The sequence below is a fragment of the Scomber japonicus genome, chromosome 13 (genome assembly GCF_027409825.1).
Source record: "Scomber japonicus isolate fScoJap1 chromosome 13, fScoJap1.pri, whole genome shotgun sequence".
Lineage (NCBI taxonomy): Eukaryota > Metazoa > Chordata > Actinopteri > Scombriformes > Scombridae > Scomber > Scomber japonicus.
Genome location: NC_070590.1, coordinates 19,320,088 through 19,336,194, shown reverse-complemented (window position 1 = coordinate 19,336,194; position 16,107 = coordinate 19,320,088).

Sequence of the window (16,107 nt, the reverse complement as noted above, 5' to 3'; positions counted from 1 at the left end):
ACCCTTCCCTTTCTCACACATCTGGAAAAAAAAGACAAAGTTTTCTGTACTTTAATGAATCATTGTCAAATTCTGCAGTTGTTTTGGCCAAGGCTCCTTCAAAAAAGAGATTAGAAGACCATTGTGGTTAAAATAACATTTTGTAATGAGTCTCTTTTCAGTCAAATGAATCATTCTCACACATGTTCATTCACATTAGTTCTGATACCATTTCTTTAGTCTGCCCCAGCACTGCTCACTGGACTGAAGTTGTTTCCTTTTCAACTTTTGATGATTTAAAGTTGAAAAAAAAAGAAGAAGAGGAAGAAGGCTTAGAGGTCACTGATTGGTTACCACACAGGGATATCACTCTTTCATATCACAAGAGATTCAGCCTTGCTTTTGTCCAACTCAGCATGTGTCTTTCATTTTTCCAGATTTGTCACTCTCACAGATCCCAGAAGTCGTGAAGTGCCTTAGTATCATGTCATTGTGACACTAGTAACCATGGCAACAGTGACACTGACTGCCCACAGTGAGAGTTTCCCTTTGAAGGTTTTGTATGATGCAAGGCAGGTGACATGTTACGATAAATATATATTCAGCGTTCATTCTTGCAGAAAGAATGAACGTAAGAGTAAATATATCACGGTCACATTATACAACATAACACCGGAAATTGATCACTTGAATTGTTATTGATATCTGTCTGATTGAGGTTGATATGACTTGTCTCTAATGTGCTTCTTTGTGAGATAAAAATGCTTCCAGCCATACTTAAAGTAAGATGGGATTCACATGGTTCTGCTAATCAGTTTATTCCTCTTTCTTCTTTTCCACTTTCAGGAGTTTAATTTTAATTAGTTAATAACGTTTCCCTTAAATTTCATATCAGGATGCAGCTGCAGGGATGTCATGCTGTTACAGGCCTGTCATGACATTCTTTCATGTGTAAATGTAACATTGCAAACTTCACAAAAAATGGATCACTGTGTTCCTCCCACACTTTCATTCATGCACACACACACACACACACCCACACCCATACACGTCGCCCTCGTTAATGTAGCAACATTTTATACTCCCGAGTGCTTTCTCTCTCATTTCATTGACGCACACATGACATGCTTCCAGCTACACAAACAAAACAGTCAGAAAGCTGTTGCCCTCTTCCTGGCTCTGAATCAGCCGCTACAGGCAGCAGCGTTGTTCAAGTTTGTGACTCTCCCTCCAGTCTTCCTCTTTTTCTTCCTATTTCCTTCCATGAACAGTAAATCAATCTGATTCAGTAAACACACCCACAGTTCTTTTTAGTGTGCTTCAAGCATGGATTTAGATTTAGTCTGTCAACCGTACTGCACGTCAAATGTGCTTTATATTGTCCCGCTACTCCTGGCAGTCTTAAGCTTTCGGCACATCTCAGACTCTTGAGATCAAATCTATTTTTCCTTTAACTACTGTAAAGTTGGTGGAAGCTTTAGACACCTTTTAACATTTAGAGAGCATGAACACCATTAATCAAAGCTGCATCCAGGAGCACTGCCAAGGTCGCAATCTTTGGATGGTCGCGTGGTATTTTCAGTTTTTCCAGAGTGCCAACGCAACACTTTATGCTCCCCTATTGTATCTTTTTCTTATGCTGTCATTAGATCAGGTTTTGTCCTTTTAATTCCCACATAAAACAAATTTCAAGGACTGCCTTCTTTCATCTGCGTAATATTGCAAAAATTAGACATATCCTGTCTCAAAATGATGCTGAAAAACTAGTCCATGCATTTGTTACTTCTAGGCTGGACTACTGTAATTCATTATTATCAGGCTGTCCTAACAAGTCTCTAAAGACTCTCCAGCTGGTCCAGAAAGCTGCTCGTGTCCTGACAAGAACTAGAAAGAGAGATCATATTACTCCCATCTTGGCTTCACTGCATTGGCTTCCCGTAAAATTTAGAATAGAATTCAAAATCCTTCTCCTCATCTTTGAATCTCTCAATGGTCAGGCTCCATCATATCTTAAAGAACTGGTAGTACCTTATGTACCTACTAGAACACTGCGCTCCCAGCATGCAGGCCTACTTGTGGTTCCTAGTATCTCTAAAAGTAGAATGGGAGGCAGAGCCTTCAGCTATCAGGCTCCTCTCCTGTGGAACCATCTTCCAGATTCGGTCCGGGTGACAGACACCCTCTCTACATTTAAGAGTAGGCTTAAAACTTTCCTTTTTGATAAAGCTTATAGTTAGAGCTCTTAGCTTAGGCTGCTATAGGCTTAGACTCCCGGGGGACTCCCATGATGCACTGAGTCTCTCTCTCTCTCTCTCTCTCTCCCTCTCTCTCTCTCTCTCCCTCTCTCTCTCTCTCTCTCTCTCTCTCTCTCTCTCTCTCTCTCTCTCTCTCTCTCTCTCTCTCTCTCTCTCTCTCTCTCTCTCTCCATTAACATTCATGTACTATTAATGCATGCAATAACCTAAACTTCTTCCGGAGTTGTCTGTGATTGATTGATTGATTTATTGATTAATTGATTGTTGAATTAAAGAGCAGTTATCAGTGATTGTTAAAGGCACAATATGATCTCCAATATTTTAATCGGTGACAATGTATTTAGGATGCTAATATTTAATTCTTTGTAGATATTCATGGTGGATGTTTTTGATCCCAAAGGTTGAGTCTTGAATATTTTTGTTCAGCCACTGCTATATAAAGATATCCATGAAATCTGACTTCTATCTCTCTTTTCTGACAGCATCTCAATACGGTCACTGCTCATCTGTATATGAAAATAAATTCAGACATGTCTTAGTCCACTTCAGTGCCTCTGCATAAGAACTGACTGCCAGTACTCTGGTTTTATTAAAGGTTACTCTGTTGTATAGAAACATGACTGGATAAACTTTTCACCTGTAGCAGTTTCTCCCAATTACTTTTTAATGCTACAATTCAGTAAACAATTGCTTTTCCTTCTCTGTTGCTGCAACCAGTGAAAAACTTGAGCTTGACTCTATAAAAGATATGCTGAAAAACAGGATCAAGCATTTTTTATGTTTACTAACCTATTTTTCCCCACCAGGAAGAAGACTTCTTTATATACTATTGCCACAAAATTTAAAAAAAATATGAAAAAATACAGGTGTGGACATTTTTTAATAGAGGGAAAGAAAAACATCAATTGATTTTATGTGAACACTCCTCTCACCTGAAGCTGTAAAAAACATCAGTCATGAAAGTTTCCATCAAGCTCAAAAGGTGCCATCTTTTCTTTTGTTGTTTTCCTGTAGTCAACTTTGCTGTCATCTCCCACAGCTGTATGCAATTTTTGTAATCACAAGGGGGCTGGAGGTAGGGGTCTGACCTCCTTACTGTCATACCTGTAGTTTTCTGTGCATGTAACCTGTAAAACCTCAGTACACAACTACAGTGACTATATTGTAGGTTTGGATGTCACACAATGGTATTGCTTTAAAGTACAGTAAACATGTGATTGCCACAAATGTCATGTATTTCTTTATTGTTTGATTGCAGCTGTGTGCAGCACTTTTTGCATGAGTGCAACTGCATTGTTTTGTCAGCTACATATTATTTTGAATATGTATTTTATTGTCATGTATTTCTTGACTGCAGCTCTGTGTAGCACTTTTGAAAAACCACCATGAAATTAAGGTCACTGCAAGAAAAAAGGAGCTGACTCACTTTCTTAGTTGTGGTCTGCTACTAATGTGTGAATCACAGCTACGAATGTCCTGAATCACAACAACAGAAGAGATGACCTTGTCCTTCCCTTCCCTGGGATAAACTAATATCTCATATCTGCAGAGTTGGACGTCAAGCAGTGATGGATGCTTCTGTTTCATCATGTTTCAATTTTGCTCAAGTTAGGTTTTTAGTTCAAAGGTTATTGAGTTTGCATCCTGCTGAACTCGTGGCTGGTCATGACATTTATAACATGACTTTCTATCAATTGGATATTTTTAGCAACAGAGACCAACAATAGACTGTTTACTAAGATTCACACTAAACTGTAGTCATTTTTGAAACAATTTACTTGTTCATTTCTAGTTGATAACTGTCAACTTTGACGGTTGTGATTAGGGATACACCAATACTGATACTAGTATCAAGTATCAGTCTGATACTGTGCTCATGTACTCGTAATTGTAAAACTACTCTGACACAACCACTGCACCTAACACCTCTTTACTACCTGCAACGTGATGTTAAAGTCTTCTGAGCTGGGCAGCTAGGCGGAGTAGAAGCAACATAAGCAGTTATTAGATATATTAGGATAAATGATTAAGAACAAAAGTAGAGCGGACTGCAAAATATGCTAAATTGTAAAGGAGAGGGCTGAAAAATAACTCCTTTAAAGCGATTGGATAAAAATATCTAAAAAACAAACACAATGCTGAGTTCAAGGACTTTGCTAATGATAGCAGTGGGCAACAACAACAACCAACTTTGCAGCAAACACTTGAGAAGTAAGAGAAAATGTCCAGAGACAACCCACACACAATGAAAATAACAGAAGCTCTTAACCAGTAGATTGCTCTTGATGACCAGCTGTTGTCAGTTGTCGATGATACAGGATTTTGTCATCTTGTCAGTGTACTGAAGCCAAAGTATGAAATTTCCAGCTGTCACCACATCGTAGAGACCGTATTAACCAAGCTGCATGACTTTATGACAAAATCACATCAGCAGTACATTTCAGCCTTTAGCGTCACCACTGATATCACCCAGTGTCTCTCATCAGTTTGTGGATTGATGAGGATTCTACTCCCCACAGAGTTGTTGCACAAGCAAAGCAGTGCTATGCTATGTTTAGTTATGATTGCTAAATTAGGATTGGTACAGTTTATCAAACAGTCAAATTATGGTTATATTAACAAATAGTACATTGTATTATCTTCCCGCTAAATTTGGTCCATTTCATTTAAAGATGGTTCAGGGGTAGAAATGGGTGTATAAAGCCTGACTGGGCCCATACAAATTATAACCATGGCTGATGATCAGTTATCAAGTTTGTTTGCTTTTTTGGTCCTAGAACCTGACACCAGCCTTTTTGTTATGCGTGACACATTTGGTAAAACTAGCAACTGACTAACTTGTTTGTTAATCACCAGGTGTAACTCACAGGCAAGCTTTACTTTATTCTCTCCACTTGACTCCTCACCGTCTTAGTAGAATACAGTAAAATTCCCCCAAACAGTAATGTCATATATTTATATTAATATACTAGATGTGTTAATATATTATCATCATTTCCATACATGGGAAACAATTTGTCTCATTTTCAAGAAGGATTTTTTCTTTTTACAACCAAGGACAATCTCTTATCTGGCCTAGTTTGGGAATAAAAGTGAGGAGACCTATCAATCCAAAGAAATTATTTATTAAGAGCTGCTTCAAAGAGAGATAAGAACACATTTGTAACACTTCTGGATATTAATGTCAAAGTAGATTTTGTTTTTTTGGCACTTGAGGCTTTGATGTATACCAGATGAATAATTAACCCACTGACTGACTGGTAACATTGCAACACTTAATTTCTAATCTTCCTTTTATCGCTGCCAGGCCCAACTGGTGACTGGCTGCTTTATTTATCCTTCATTATTTATTAACAAACAAACAGTTTTTTCTGGAACATATGAGAAGACTGTGTTTTAAAATGACTTTAAAATAACTTAATTCTCATCCTGCAATACTGTGTTAAGTTTAAAGTGTTATATCTCAGTGGACCACATTATCTTTCTTGTAAATGAGATTGGAAATGTATTTGTTCCTCTTATGCTGGGAGTTATAATTGCAGGCATAAGTGGATTAGCCCACTTAAAGTGCTTTCTGGTGCCTGTAAGACAAGAAGTAACAATTAATAACTATATCAATTGCTTTAGCCATGGTTGGGGCCATTATATTCTATATTCTTGGCCTGTTAAAACTCCTTGGCTGTCTGTCTGCATTGTTGCCCTGCTGTAAAATAGGGAGAGTATGCACAAATGTGAACGATGTCAAACGATGTCAAGACTGAGAATCAGCATTACAACCTCATTGTTTCATTTGAAATCCTTTCTGCTTGAGTGCCAAACCATAACTATCATAACTGTGATAAATGCATCACTGCCCTACTTGTTACGAATTGTGCTGCTTATCTGTGGCAGCAAGGGCTGTTGCATTCTTCTCAATTAAAAAAACATCTATTTCTGTTGCAAACCACATAAAAATCCACACCTGATGTGTTAAGGTATGGTCTCTGGAGGCTGTCAAAAAAACATTAAGGGAAAGGTTGGTAATAACTAACTAAGGCAGAAGCAGAGGACGTGCTCCATTACAAAATGCACTGAACTCCATACATTGATATTACAACACCAGGATTGTTCCAAAGGGCAGCCCTTTCCTTTTATGTGATGAAACCAATTACCTGTGTTCTCACAGTCTATTTCAGGAAAGGAACAGGTGGTCCCATTGTGCACTCACTGTATACCCACAAGACCCAAGTCTTTCAAATCATCATTTTAAAGAGCCACTATGGTGGCTTTCCTGTCTCATTTGTATCCACTTATATGAGAGAAAACCGAAGGTGGGCAGTTCACCTCTGGGTCTCCCTACTGGAACAGGCAGGGGGGAATGGGGGATCCACTTAATAGAGCAATACTCTAATGGAATTAGTGGGTTAAAGTCAGTCACACCTCGACTTCCAAATAACGCACATTTCATTCATAATATTATAAATACAGGCCTATAGTTCATGCACATTTTTATTTTTCTGGGTTGTGTGAAATGGCTAAAAAAAAGGTAATACAAAACAAATCTGTGCACCTCCAAAGTGCATTGGTTTAGTCTTAGTATCAATCATGAAATAGGGGAGCAGAGGAAGAGGGGGATCAAGGAAGGCCAGAAGGATCAGGTTTTAGTTGGCTGTTGTGCCATCTAAACAGTGTGTTTGCTGTTCTAAGTGCAATAGTGTAATAATTAGATTTTCTTCAGTGTGTTTTCCCATTTGTGTAAGAAGAATTAAGAATATTTATTCTCTATTTTATTTGTATTATATTATTATTGTTGCTTTCTTACATTTCTGATTGTATATTTTATTTTTGGCACATATATGTATACAGTGTATATTTATGGATTTATTTATTTAATTTAAAGGTTTAATGATCAGGGACAATGCATTGATAAAACATTTTAACATTTTAAAATGTAAACATGCCAGAATTAGCCAAAAGGCTATTTTACATCTGCTGTCCCTGGACTGATGTTGAGTAGTCACCCTAAAAGAATTTTTTTTTAAATGTTCTTGTGGTTCTCTGAGTTCTGATAACTTATAGAGTCATAGTTTGTGCAGAATTGTGTTCGTTGTCTTGTGGCAATGTTGGAGGTGGTGCACTTTAAATAGTGTATTTCCTGTTCTAAGTGCAATAGTGTAATAAGTGTGGATTTGTGCAATTGAGAAATATTATTCTCATTCTTATTTCATTTTTATTATATTATTCTTTTTTTCCACAGATCTTAAATTCCTTCATATTTAACATATATTTTTAGACGTCCTTGTGGACATATGATATATATATTAAATAAAATTCCTGGGCGGGGGGTGCTCAAGGGGGGTCTTGCCCAGGGCGTCATTCAAGCTAGAACCACCACGGTGAACATAGCATTCATCAACCAGTAAAGTATTTCAGTCTTGCTAATCCATCTGCTCTCTTGACTGGCCTGCATTTAAATGAGGCGCTGCTACAACCTATCTCGGGGCCAAAAAGGGCTTTGGTGGCGTTCAGATATTGCTCTGAGACAAGGAAGATAGCAGTATGTTAATGTCATTCAGATGGAAAACGAGATAAACAAACAGAGACAGGCAAGAACGGTAGCTGAGCAAGTGTGCAGACAGGAGGGCTTACGCATCCCTGAACATGGTAAAATACACGTAAAAAAACAGGACAAATCATATGCTATCATGCTGTTTGGTCTGATGGAAGCAATTATGAGTTGACTGATTTGTTATCATAGCTTTTCTGTTTTAGTTTATTATACAGTACATGGGAGATTATTGCAATACAAATGTCATTTCTTGTTCTCTGGCCTTTTTCCAGACATTCCTTATAGTTTCCGAATTATAAATCAATTGCACAAATTGCAGTCTTCATGAAACATGCTCAAATGGAAACAAGCCTGTGAATGTGTTCAGTCAGACTCACACATGACATGTTTCTCCATACAGTGCCAGAAGCCACTTATATGATCTAATGCTTTTTCAGTCTGACTACTCTTTCATGTTATGAATTGTCACATCATATCACACATTGTGATACAGTGTTAGCATTGTAAGGCATTTCGAGAATAAAACATGAACCGCAGAAAAACTGAAAAGTTGGAAAGAAGTTTCATGATTCACAAGATTAAAGAGCTCAAGTAATCAAATGTCAACAGGCAGAATGTGGAGTGAGTGGATGGATGCTGAACTGAGCAGTCTGAAGTGTATAGAGGCTGAAGATGAATCAACAAATGTGTCCTGCTGACTTCAGATGCTGATGAAGCATTACATACAGTATAAAGCAGCTGTGGACAAAATGTCTACATTCAGAATTATAGTCATTTATAAATCAATGCAGACTACTTTACTGCTCTAACCACATTAAACTCTCTATATAGTTTGATTTAAATGCATCTATTGGCTGGGGAGTGTTTGATTAAATACACTTTATTTGTATTTTAAGCATTCTGTGCAGTTTCTGGAAGAATTTAGTTTGCTCTTGTTGATAAAATAACTGAAGTACCTGCAGATTTCATAGCTTCAGAAACAGATTTCTGAGACATACAGTGAGGAGAACAAGTATTTGATACACTGCCGATTTTGCAGGTTTTCCCACTTACAAAGCATGTAGAGGTCTGTAATTTTTACCATAGGTGCTCTTCAACTGTGAGAGATGGAATCTGAAACAAACATCCAGAAAATCACATTGTATGATTTTTAAATAATTAATTATAAATAATATTTGATCATGTACCAACCAGTAAGAATTCCGGCTCTCACAGACCTGTTAGTTTTTCTTTAAGAAGCCCTCCTGCTCTTCACTCATTACCTGTATTAACTGAACCTGTTTGAACTCGTTACCTGTATAAAAGACACCAGTCCACACACTCAATCAAACAGACTCCAACCTCTCCACAATGGCCAAGACCAGAGAGCTGTGTGAGGACATCAGGGATAAAATTGTAGACCTGCACAAGGCTGGGATGGGTTACAGGACAATAGGCAAGCAGCTTGGTGAGAAGGCAATAACTGTTGGCGCAATTATTAGACAGTGGAAGACGTTTAAGATGATGGTCTCCCTTGGTCTGGGGCTCCATGTAGGATCTCACCTCGTGGGGGCATCAATGATCATGAGGAAGGTGAGGGATCAGCCCAGAACTACACGGCAGGACCTGGTCAATGACCTGAAGAGAGCTGGGACCGCAGTCTCAAAGAAAACCATTAGTAACACACTACGCCGTCATGGATTAAAATCCTGCAGTGCACGCAAGGTCCCCCTGCTCCAGCCAGTGCATGTCCAGGTCTGTCTGAAGTTTGCCAATGACCATCTGAGGCCTGTACTACGAAGCTGGATTTTCTCTTATCGAGGTAACTTCAGAGTTAACCCTGAGTTTTCCGTCCTATGACACTGGTTCACTTCGTACCGGGGTAAATCACCATGGCAACTTATGCCGAACGGCTAACCTGCTCCGGAGCAGGTTATGTTCTGGATAAGAGATCAATTAGTATAAAAGCACCACCTCCTGACCAATCAGTTCTCTTAGAAAATGACCTGCCCATTCTTAAAAGGTCCTGTTAACATTGGTGCGCGGATTGTGAGAGGAGCGCTTAGGAGAGCAAGAGTTTTTAGGGATTTAATTGGCCAAATATTAAAAAAACAATCCTTTAGCCACGTTAGGGATATTATTCTGTAGGTTTAACATCCTGAGATCAAAGGGTCAGGGAGCACAATAACTTTATTTATTTATTTGTTGTAATTGTAAAAAAAAAAATGACGAAAAGATATATTTGTAAAATAATCCTTGAGGCACATGAGGGATATTAGTCTGTATGTTATACAGTTGGTTTGAAATCATTCACTCAAATGGTTGAAGCATAATAGGTTTGTATTTTGAATGTTGAATATTAAACTAACTTAATGTCGCAACGAAAGGAAGGCCACTGAGGAAGCGCTCTGCCCCAAACGTCTGTGCCGTAATAAAGTGACATTAGGTGATCAGAGTGCTGTCCGTTTATATTGTCTAATTTATTAATATTGTATAATCTCACGTACACAGAAGAAGAAGGATGAGTACAACCCCAAGAACACGATCCCAACCGTGAAGCATGGAGGTGGAAACATCATTCTTTGGGGATGCTTTTCTGCAAAGGGGACAGGACAACTGCACCGTATTGAGGGGAGGATGGATGGGGCCATGTATCGCGAGATCTTGGCCAACAACCTCCTTCCCTCAGTAAGAGCATTGAAGATGGGTCATGGCTGGGTCTTCCAGCATGACAACAACCCGAAACACACAGCCAGGGCAACTAAGGAGTGGCTCCGTAAGAAGCATCTCAAGGTCCTGGAGTGGCCTAACCAGTCTCCAGACCTGAACCCAATAGAAAATCTTTGGAGGGAGCTGAAAGTCCGCATTGCCCAGCGACAGCCCCGAATCCTGAAGAATCTGGAGATCTGTATGGAGGAGTGGGCCAAAATCCCTGCTGCAGTGTGTGCAAACCTGGTCAAGAACTACAGGAAACGTCTGATCTCTGTAATTGCAAACAAAAGTTTCTGTACCAAATATTAAGTTCTGTTTGTCTGATTTATCAAATACTTATGTCATGCAATAAAATGCAAATTAATTACTTAAAAGTCATACAATGTTATTTTCTGAATTTGTTTAAGATTCTGTCACTCACAGTTGAAGAGTACATATGATAAAAATGACTTCTACATGCTTTGTAAGTGGGAAAATTGGCAGCGTATCAAATACTGTATATTCTCAGCAACATCAACAACTGGCTTTGCAAGGCTTCATCTGAATAACCTTCCCCACCCCCTCCCAACTGTGCACCACAGGTGATGCGATTGGCACCAAAATACACAGACAGGCAAAACAAATTCAGGAAACGGAGCACATCTTGCGTTGGTGGTTATATTCATTAACAAGAGGCTTGTCTCTCCCACGCGGCCTCTCAACTGTCTCTCTCACTTTCTCGTTCTCTCTCTCACCAAAATAGCCTGTTAGCTATTGCATCCAAATAACAATCTGCAAGCCAAGTAATTGACAAAAAGCTTCAGTATTATATTTTCATGATGATTTTCGGGAGGCTTACTGTAACCTCCACTAGCCTCTTATTAGCATTGCCTGTGTGTCTATTTGCTGCAACATATATTCAGGGCAATAAGGTCGACTTAAACCATCAATCTCCTGCTTGTGCTTTTCTGCTGTTTTACTGCTCAAGTTTGGTTGCCAACAATTGCTTTGAACTTTATGGAGTCAGTGTGCTTTCAAATGATTTATTAACTCTACGCAGGTGATCTTTGCTTCACTTCACCAAGCAAGTATTTGCTGCTTGTGCTAACATGTGTCTCCAATTAATGTCTTGGCTCACATCTCTCTTTGTTTAGCATTAAGGCTGCCAACACTGATGGCTGTTTTATTGCTGTCCGCAGATCTGTGTGTTATAATGTCTGTGTGTGTTCAGTTCTGTGTTCTGTTTGGGCATTGCCACCATCATGTTGTCTGTTCCCTGCTAACTTTGGTTGCTGTCATCTCTCTGTGTGGAATATTTGCATTAACTGTGCTTGTTGTAGCTGAGCTTATTTGCATTTAGGCTGTTAAGATCATAAATCATGATGCTTTCATGCTTGTGATTTACAAAGTGGTGAAACATGTACATTCATGTGCAATGGGCTGAACTGTTTGTTTTTGTTTTGTTTTTGCATTTTCTTCCCATGTTGTTGTCCTTGTTTTGTGTCCCCTTGACTGATTAAAAATCAGATCTTGTAATTCTAAGACATTGTACATTGATTTTGATCTTGCACACAGCATAATACAAGTGTAAGATTTAGTTTGAGTTAATTTACCAGCAATATATTTACAATGATTACGCAGTTAAGTAGTTATATATTTGTGATTTAGTATTTACATATTTACAGATTCAGATAGTTACACCAGCATCTTTTGAAACAGTTAAGATAGTCTCTTGAATCTATTTCTGTGGTTTTACCTCATTACAGTTACATTTGTCTAGGTCTAAGTCGTTCCTGGCCTCCGATTGGTGGGGTTAGTCACCTGTGGGTGAGAGATAAGGAAGTGGTGGTTGTTGTTATATTCTGATGCCGGGAGCTACAGTAAAGTTCTGCCTAAAAGTCATCTGTCTCCATCCTGCTGTTTTCTCTCATGAAGAGTGTCCAAATACCACCTATCGAACCCTCACGTTACACCAGTAATAAAGAAACAACATGGCATTTTCTCCACATGCTTCATGTCCAGCTAAACATTAGAATCCACACAGAAAATAGTCACATCACTTTGTGTTCAAATTCAGGGATATTGTGAGGATGTTGCTGCCTGTGATAGAGCACTGAGCTCTTGCAACCTGAGCACGCCTGTTTTATGCAAATTGAGCAGATTACATTTCTCACTTTTCTGCATGGAGCTCCTTTCTTTTTTATGTTACAGCTAAGCAATAGACAAATATTTAAACTCAAAACAGCTGGTTCATGTGAGAGTTTGCTTAGCTATTCTCTAATATCTAAACTTCTCTATCTAAACTTAATTTTAAATGTTGCGCTTCTAATGGTTTGCACTGCTGTTAGACAGAGTATTAAACATATATCCATGAACTTACGGTCATCTGCTACTTAACAACATTTTAAAGAGGAGAGTGCATCTTTTACCTGAGAATTTTACAGTTGAGAGTTTTACAGTATTACTCCCTTATGTGAGAGTAGAACATCTTATTCTAAAACCATGGGAATCTGCTGCTATAATAACCTCCACTCTTCTGGGAAAAGCTTTGGCTCCTGCTACAGGAAGTATTTGAAAGGTCAGGCTGATATTGGAATATAAGTCAGACACTGACATTGGGCAATAATGCTCGCTGTAGCATTCCAGGTCATCCAAAAGCTGTTGGATAGCGTTGAAATCAGGGCTCTATGCGGGCAAGTTCTTCCATGCCAAAGTAATAAAAAACGTGTCTTTATAGTCCAGCTTTTACACAGTGTTGTTGTGTTGAAGCTTACAGTGTGCTGTAACATTAAGATTTCCTTTTCATTTGAACTCAGTTACAACCAAAAACCATTAAAGTGCAGACCAAAAGTACAAGTGTTGTCATTTTGTTGTCTGCTTGATCTCAGCTGGTTGGTTGAGCATTCAGTCAGGCATCTTATCATGTCTGAAACTCCAGGTCGACTCATCACTGTGGTAAATAATAATAAATTATAGTATCAGTGGGCATGGTTACACTGCAGGTTCATAGTATGGTAATGTCAAACATATCTGACATTTGATATGGCCCTGATGACTGGATGATAGATGGATGAATGTTCAGCATCCACATATACTTCAGTTTGTCCTGGATTGATTAAGTGGTCTACTGCTGCAAAGCCATGGTGGTTACATTCTGGCAAACTTCTCTCTCTGTCTGCTTTGCTATCGAACAACTTTCCAAAGTTTCTACTGTAATTTATCTTTTTCCTTCACTTTTTCTGTCAGTCAGGAATGATTCACCAGCACTAAAACTCATGTTGACAAGTCGAACATGCACTGTTCTCTGAAACTCTAACTAAACTTTGTCACAAGAGAAGTTGATGAACAGATACACTCTCCCCTGAGCCACTTATCTGCTACATATTATCATTAGACTCTTAATTCTGTTAAAATGGTACATTATGCTCCTGTTATTCATTCAGAGGCAGCACACTTATTAGCATCTCCTTTTTTTTTTTTTGGATTACTGTGCAAAATCACATTATGTTTACAAAACTACAACTGTGAAACAGAGCAAACCACTAAAGTCTTTCTGCAGGACTGCTTTGATTTATTGAATTAAAGTAAAAAGTTAAGTTATTTGTCTTGTGCGCTCTGTGTGTGTGTGTGGTTGTGTGTGTGTGTGTGTGTGTGTGTGTGTGTGTGTGTGTGTGTGTATGTGTGTGTGAGTGTACATCTGTTTGTATCCCTGACCATATGTTTCATATTGAACTTATTCATTTGCTTTTTAACTAATTACAACTGTATTTTTATTCATTAATTAAGAGATACACTTTTGGAAAGATTTGGAGAGATTTCATTCTCTGGTGGTTAAAAATGTAAAGTTACATTAACTAAAAAGATGTAATAACCACAGTAAACATATCACATATTGCATAGTATTTTTTTAAATAAATAATGGATAGTTGGACACATTTTTCACTTGAATGAGAAAGAGAAACTTTTGATTGACACTGTATATGTTTATATAAAAAATTCTTATAGACATACTATAGACTACTGAACAGATGGACTCAGCAGTGCTGCATTTGTAAGCAAACAAACAAACCAACTGTATGTAACAGCTGAAGCGATAAATGTGGATGAGTGAATTAACCGTTTCACTGCTGAGTGTGATATATTGCCTTTTCAGAAATACAGTTTGACACATCTGCTAACACAGTGCTTGCTGGATGCATTGCAAAAGTGGCAATTACATGTTAAAGCAGATTTTTAGTACTGGGGATTTTTTATTCTTGAGGAATATGTGTACGAATTTCTTTTGCGCTCTTCATCTGCCTAAATTGAATCCTTCTGCACAAGCAGACTTAAATGCAGACATAACATTAGAGGAAGTTAAACAGGTTATACGCTCTTTTCCTAATGGAAAAACCACTGGTGAGTATATGTGATGAATTGTATGAGCGAGAAAGTAAGAAGAGGAAGTGAATGGACAGAGAGGAGAAAAGGGATCAGGATGTTCTCATTTTGGAAGGTTTTGCTGCTCAAGTAAAAAAAAACCTCAAACTCAGCTAATGTCCCATCTGATTTAATGACACTACTGGCTCAGTACTTATTCTTCCTGCCTAAATTTTTTTATTTTTTTTATTTTTAGATTTAACCACTTTCGCTGCATGAGAGCATACAAATTTAAAACATTGATAATCCATTCCCTTATAGTGCCTGAGTCAATGACACGCTCTGTACTTTGTGTTACATAACAGCTGATAAAATGATGTATGCTTGCCTACTGCCACAACAACTTATATTTAAAGTCAAACTGAAAGCAAAGAAATCATTGTATACATCCTTACTGTTTATCTGACTCATACATTTGTTCAAAATTAAAATGATCAAAGAGAGAAACAAAAAGTAGTTCTCCAAGAATCATACACTTTTGGTTGACAATGGCGGTACTGTATTTTCATTGGATTAGTATAATATCTGCAAATACTTTGTTACATGAGACCAAGCATACAGTACGTCACTTCCTTGTCGTCATAACCACTATGCCCTCTTTTGGGTGAAAAAAAGTGCTGCAAAAGTACAAAGAGTACAAATTTGGAAAATCTGGTGTCACCATGCCTAAAAGCTGGTTTGTGGCATTCTGCACCAGCCACAGCTACAAACCAAGTGCAATAATTTCCTCGTCTATTGACTTGGAACGGGAATCCATGCCAGTAGTCCCCAGGCTGTTGCTCTGCTCTGGTTTTCTGTGCTGATATTAGTTTGTCTATTGGTATGTACATTTTAACAGGAACTCAACTCAACTCAACTCAACTCAACTTTATTTATATAGCACTTTAAAACAACCACAGCTGAAACTAAGTGCTGTACATAAATAGATAAAACAACACAGGAACACAAAACAATTAACAGGAAATAAATACTAAGATAGTTGTTTATTGTTTTTAAAACAAATTGAAAACAATAAAATAATAATTAAAAACAAACAAACAAACCATAAAACACTAAAACAGGAGCAGAGTCTCATAATGGGTTGAAAGCCAAGGAATAAAAATGGGTCTTAAGACGAGTTTTAAAAATGGACAGTGAGGACGCTTGTCTAATATTTAAAGGAAGCTCGTTCTATAATTTAGGAGCAGCAACAGAAAATGCTCTATCCCCTCTGAGCTTCCGCTTTGACCTCGGTAC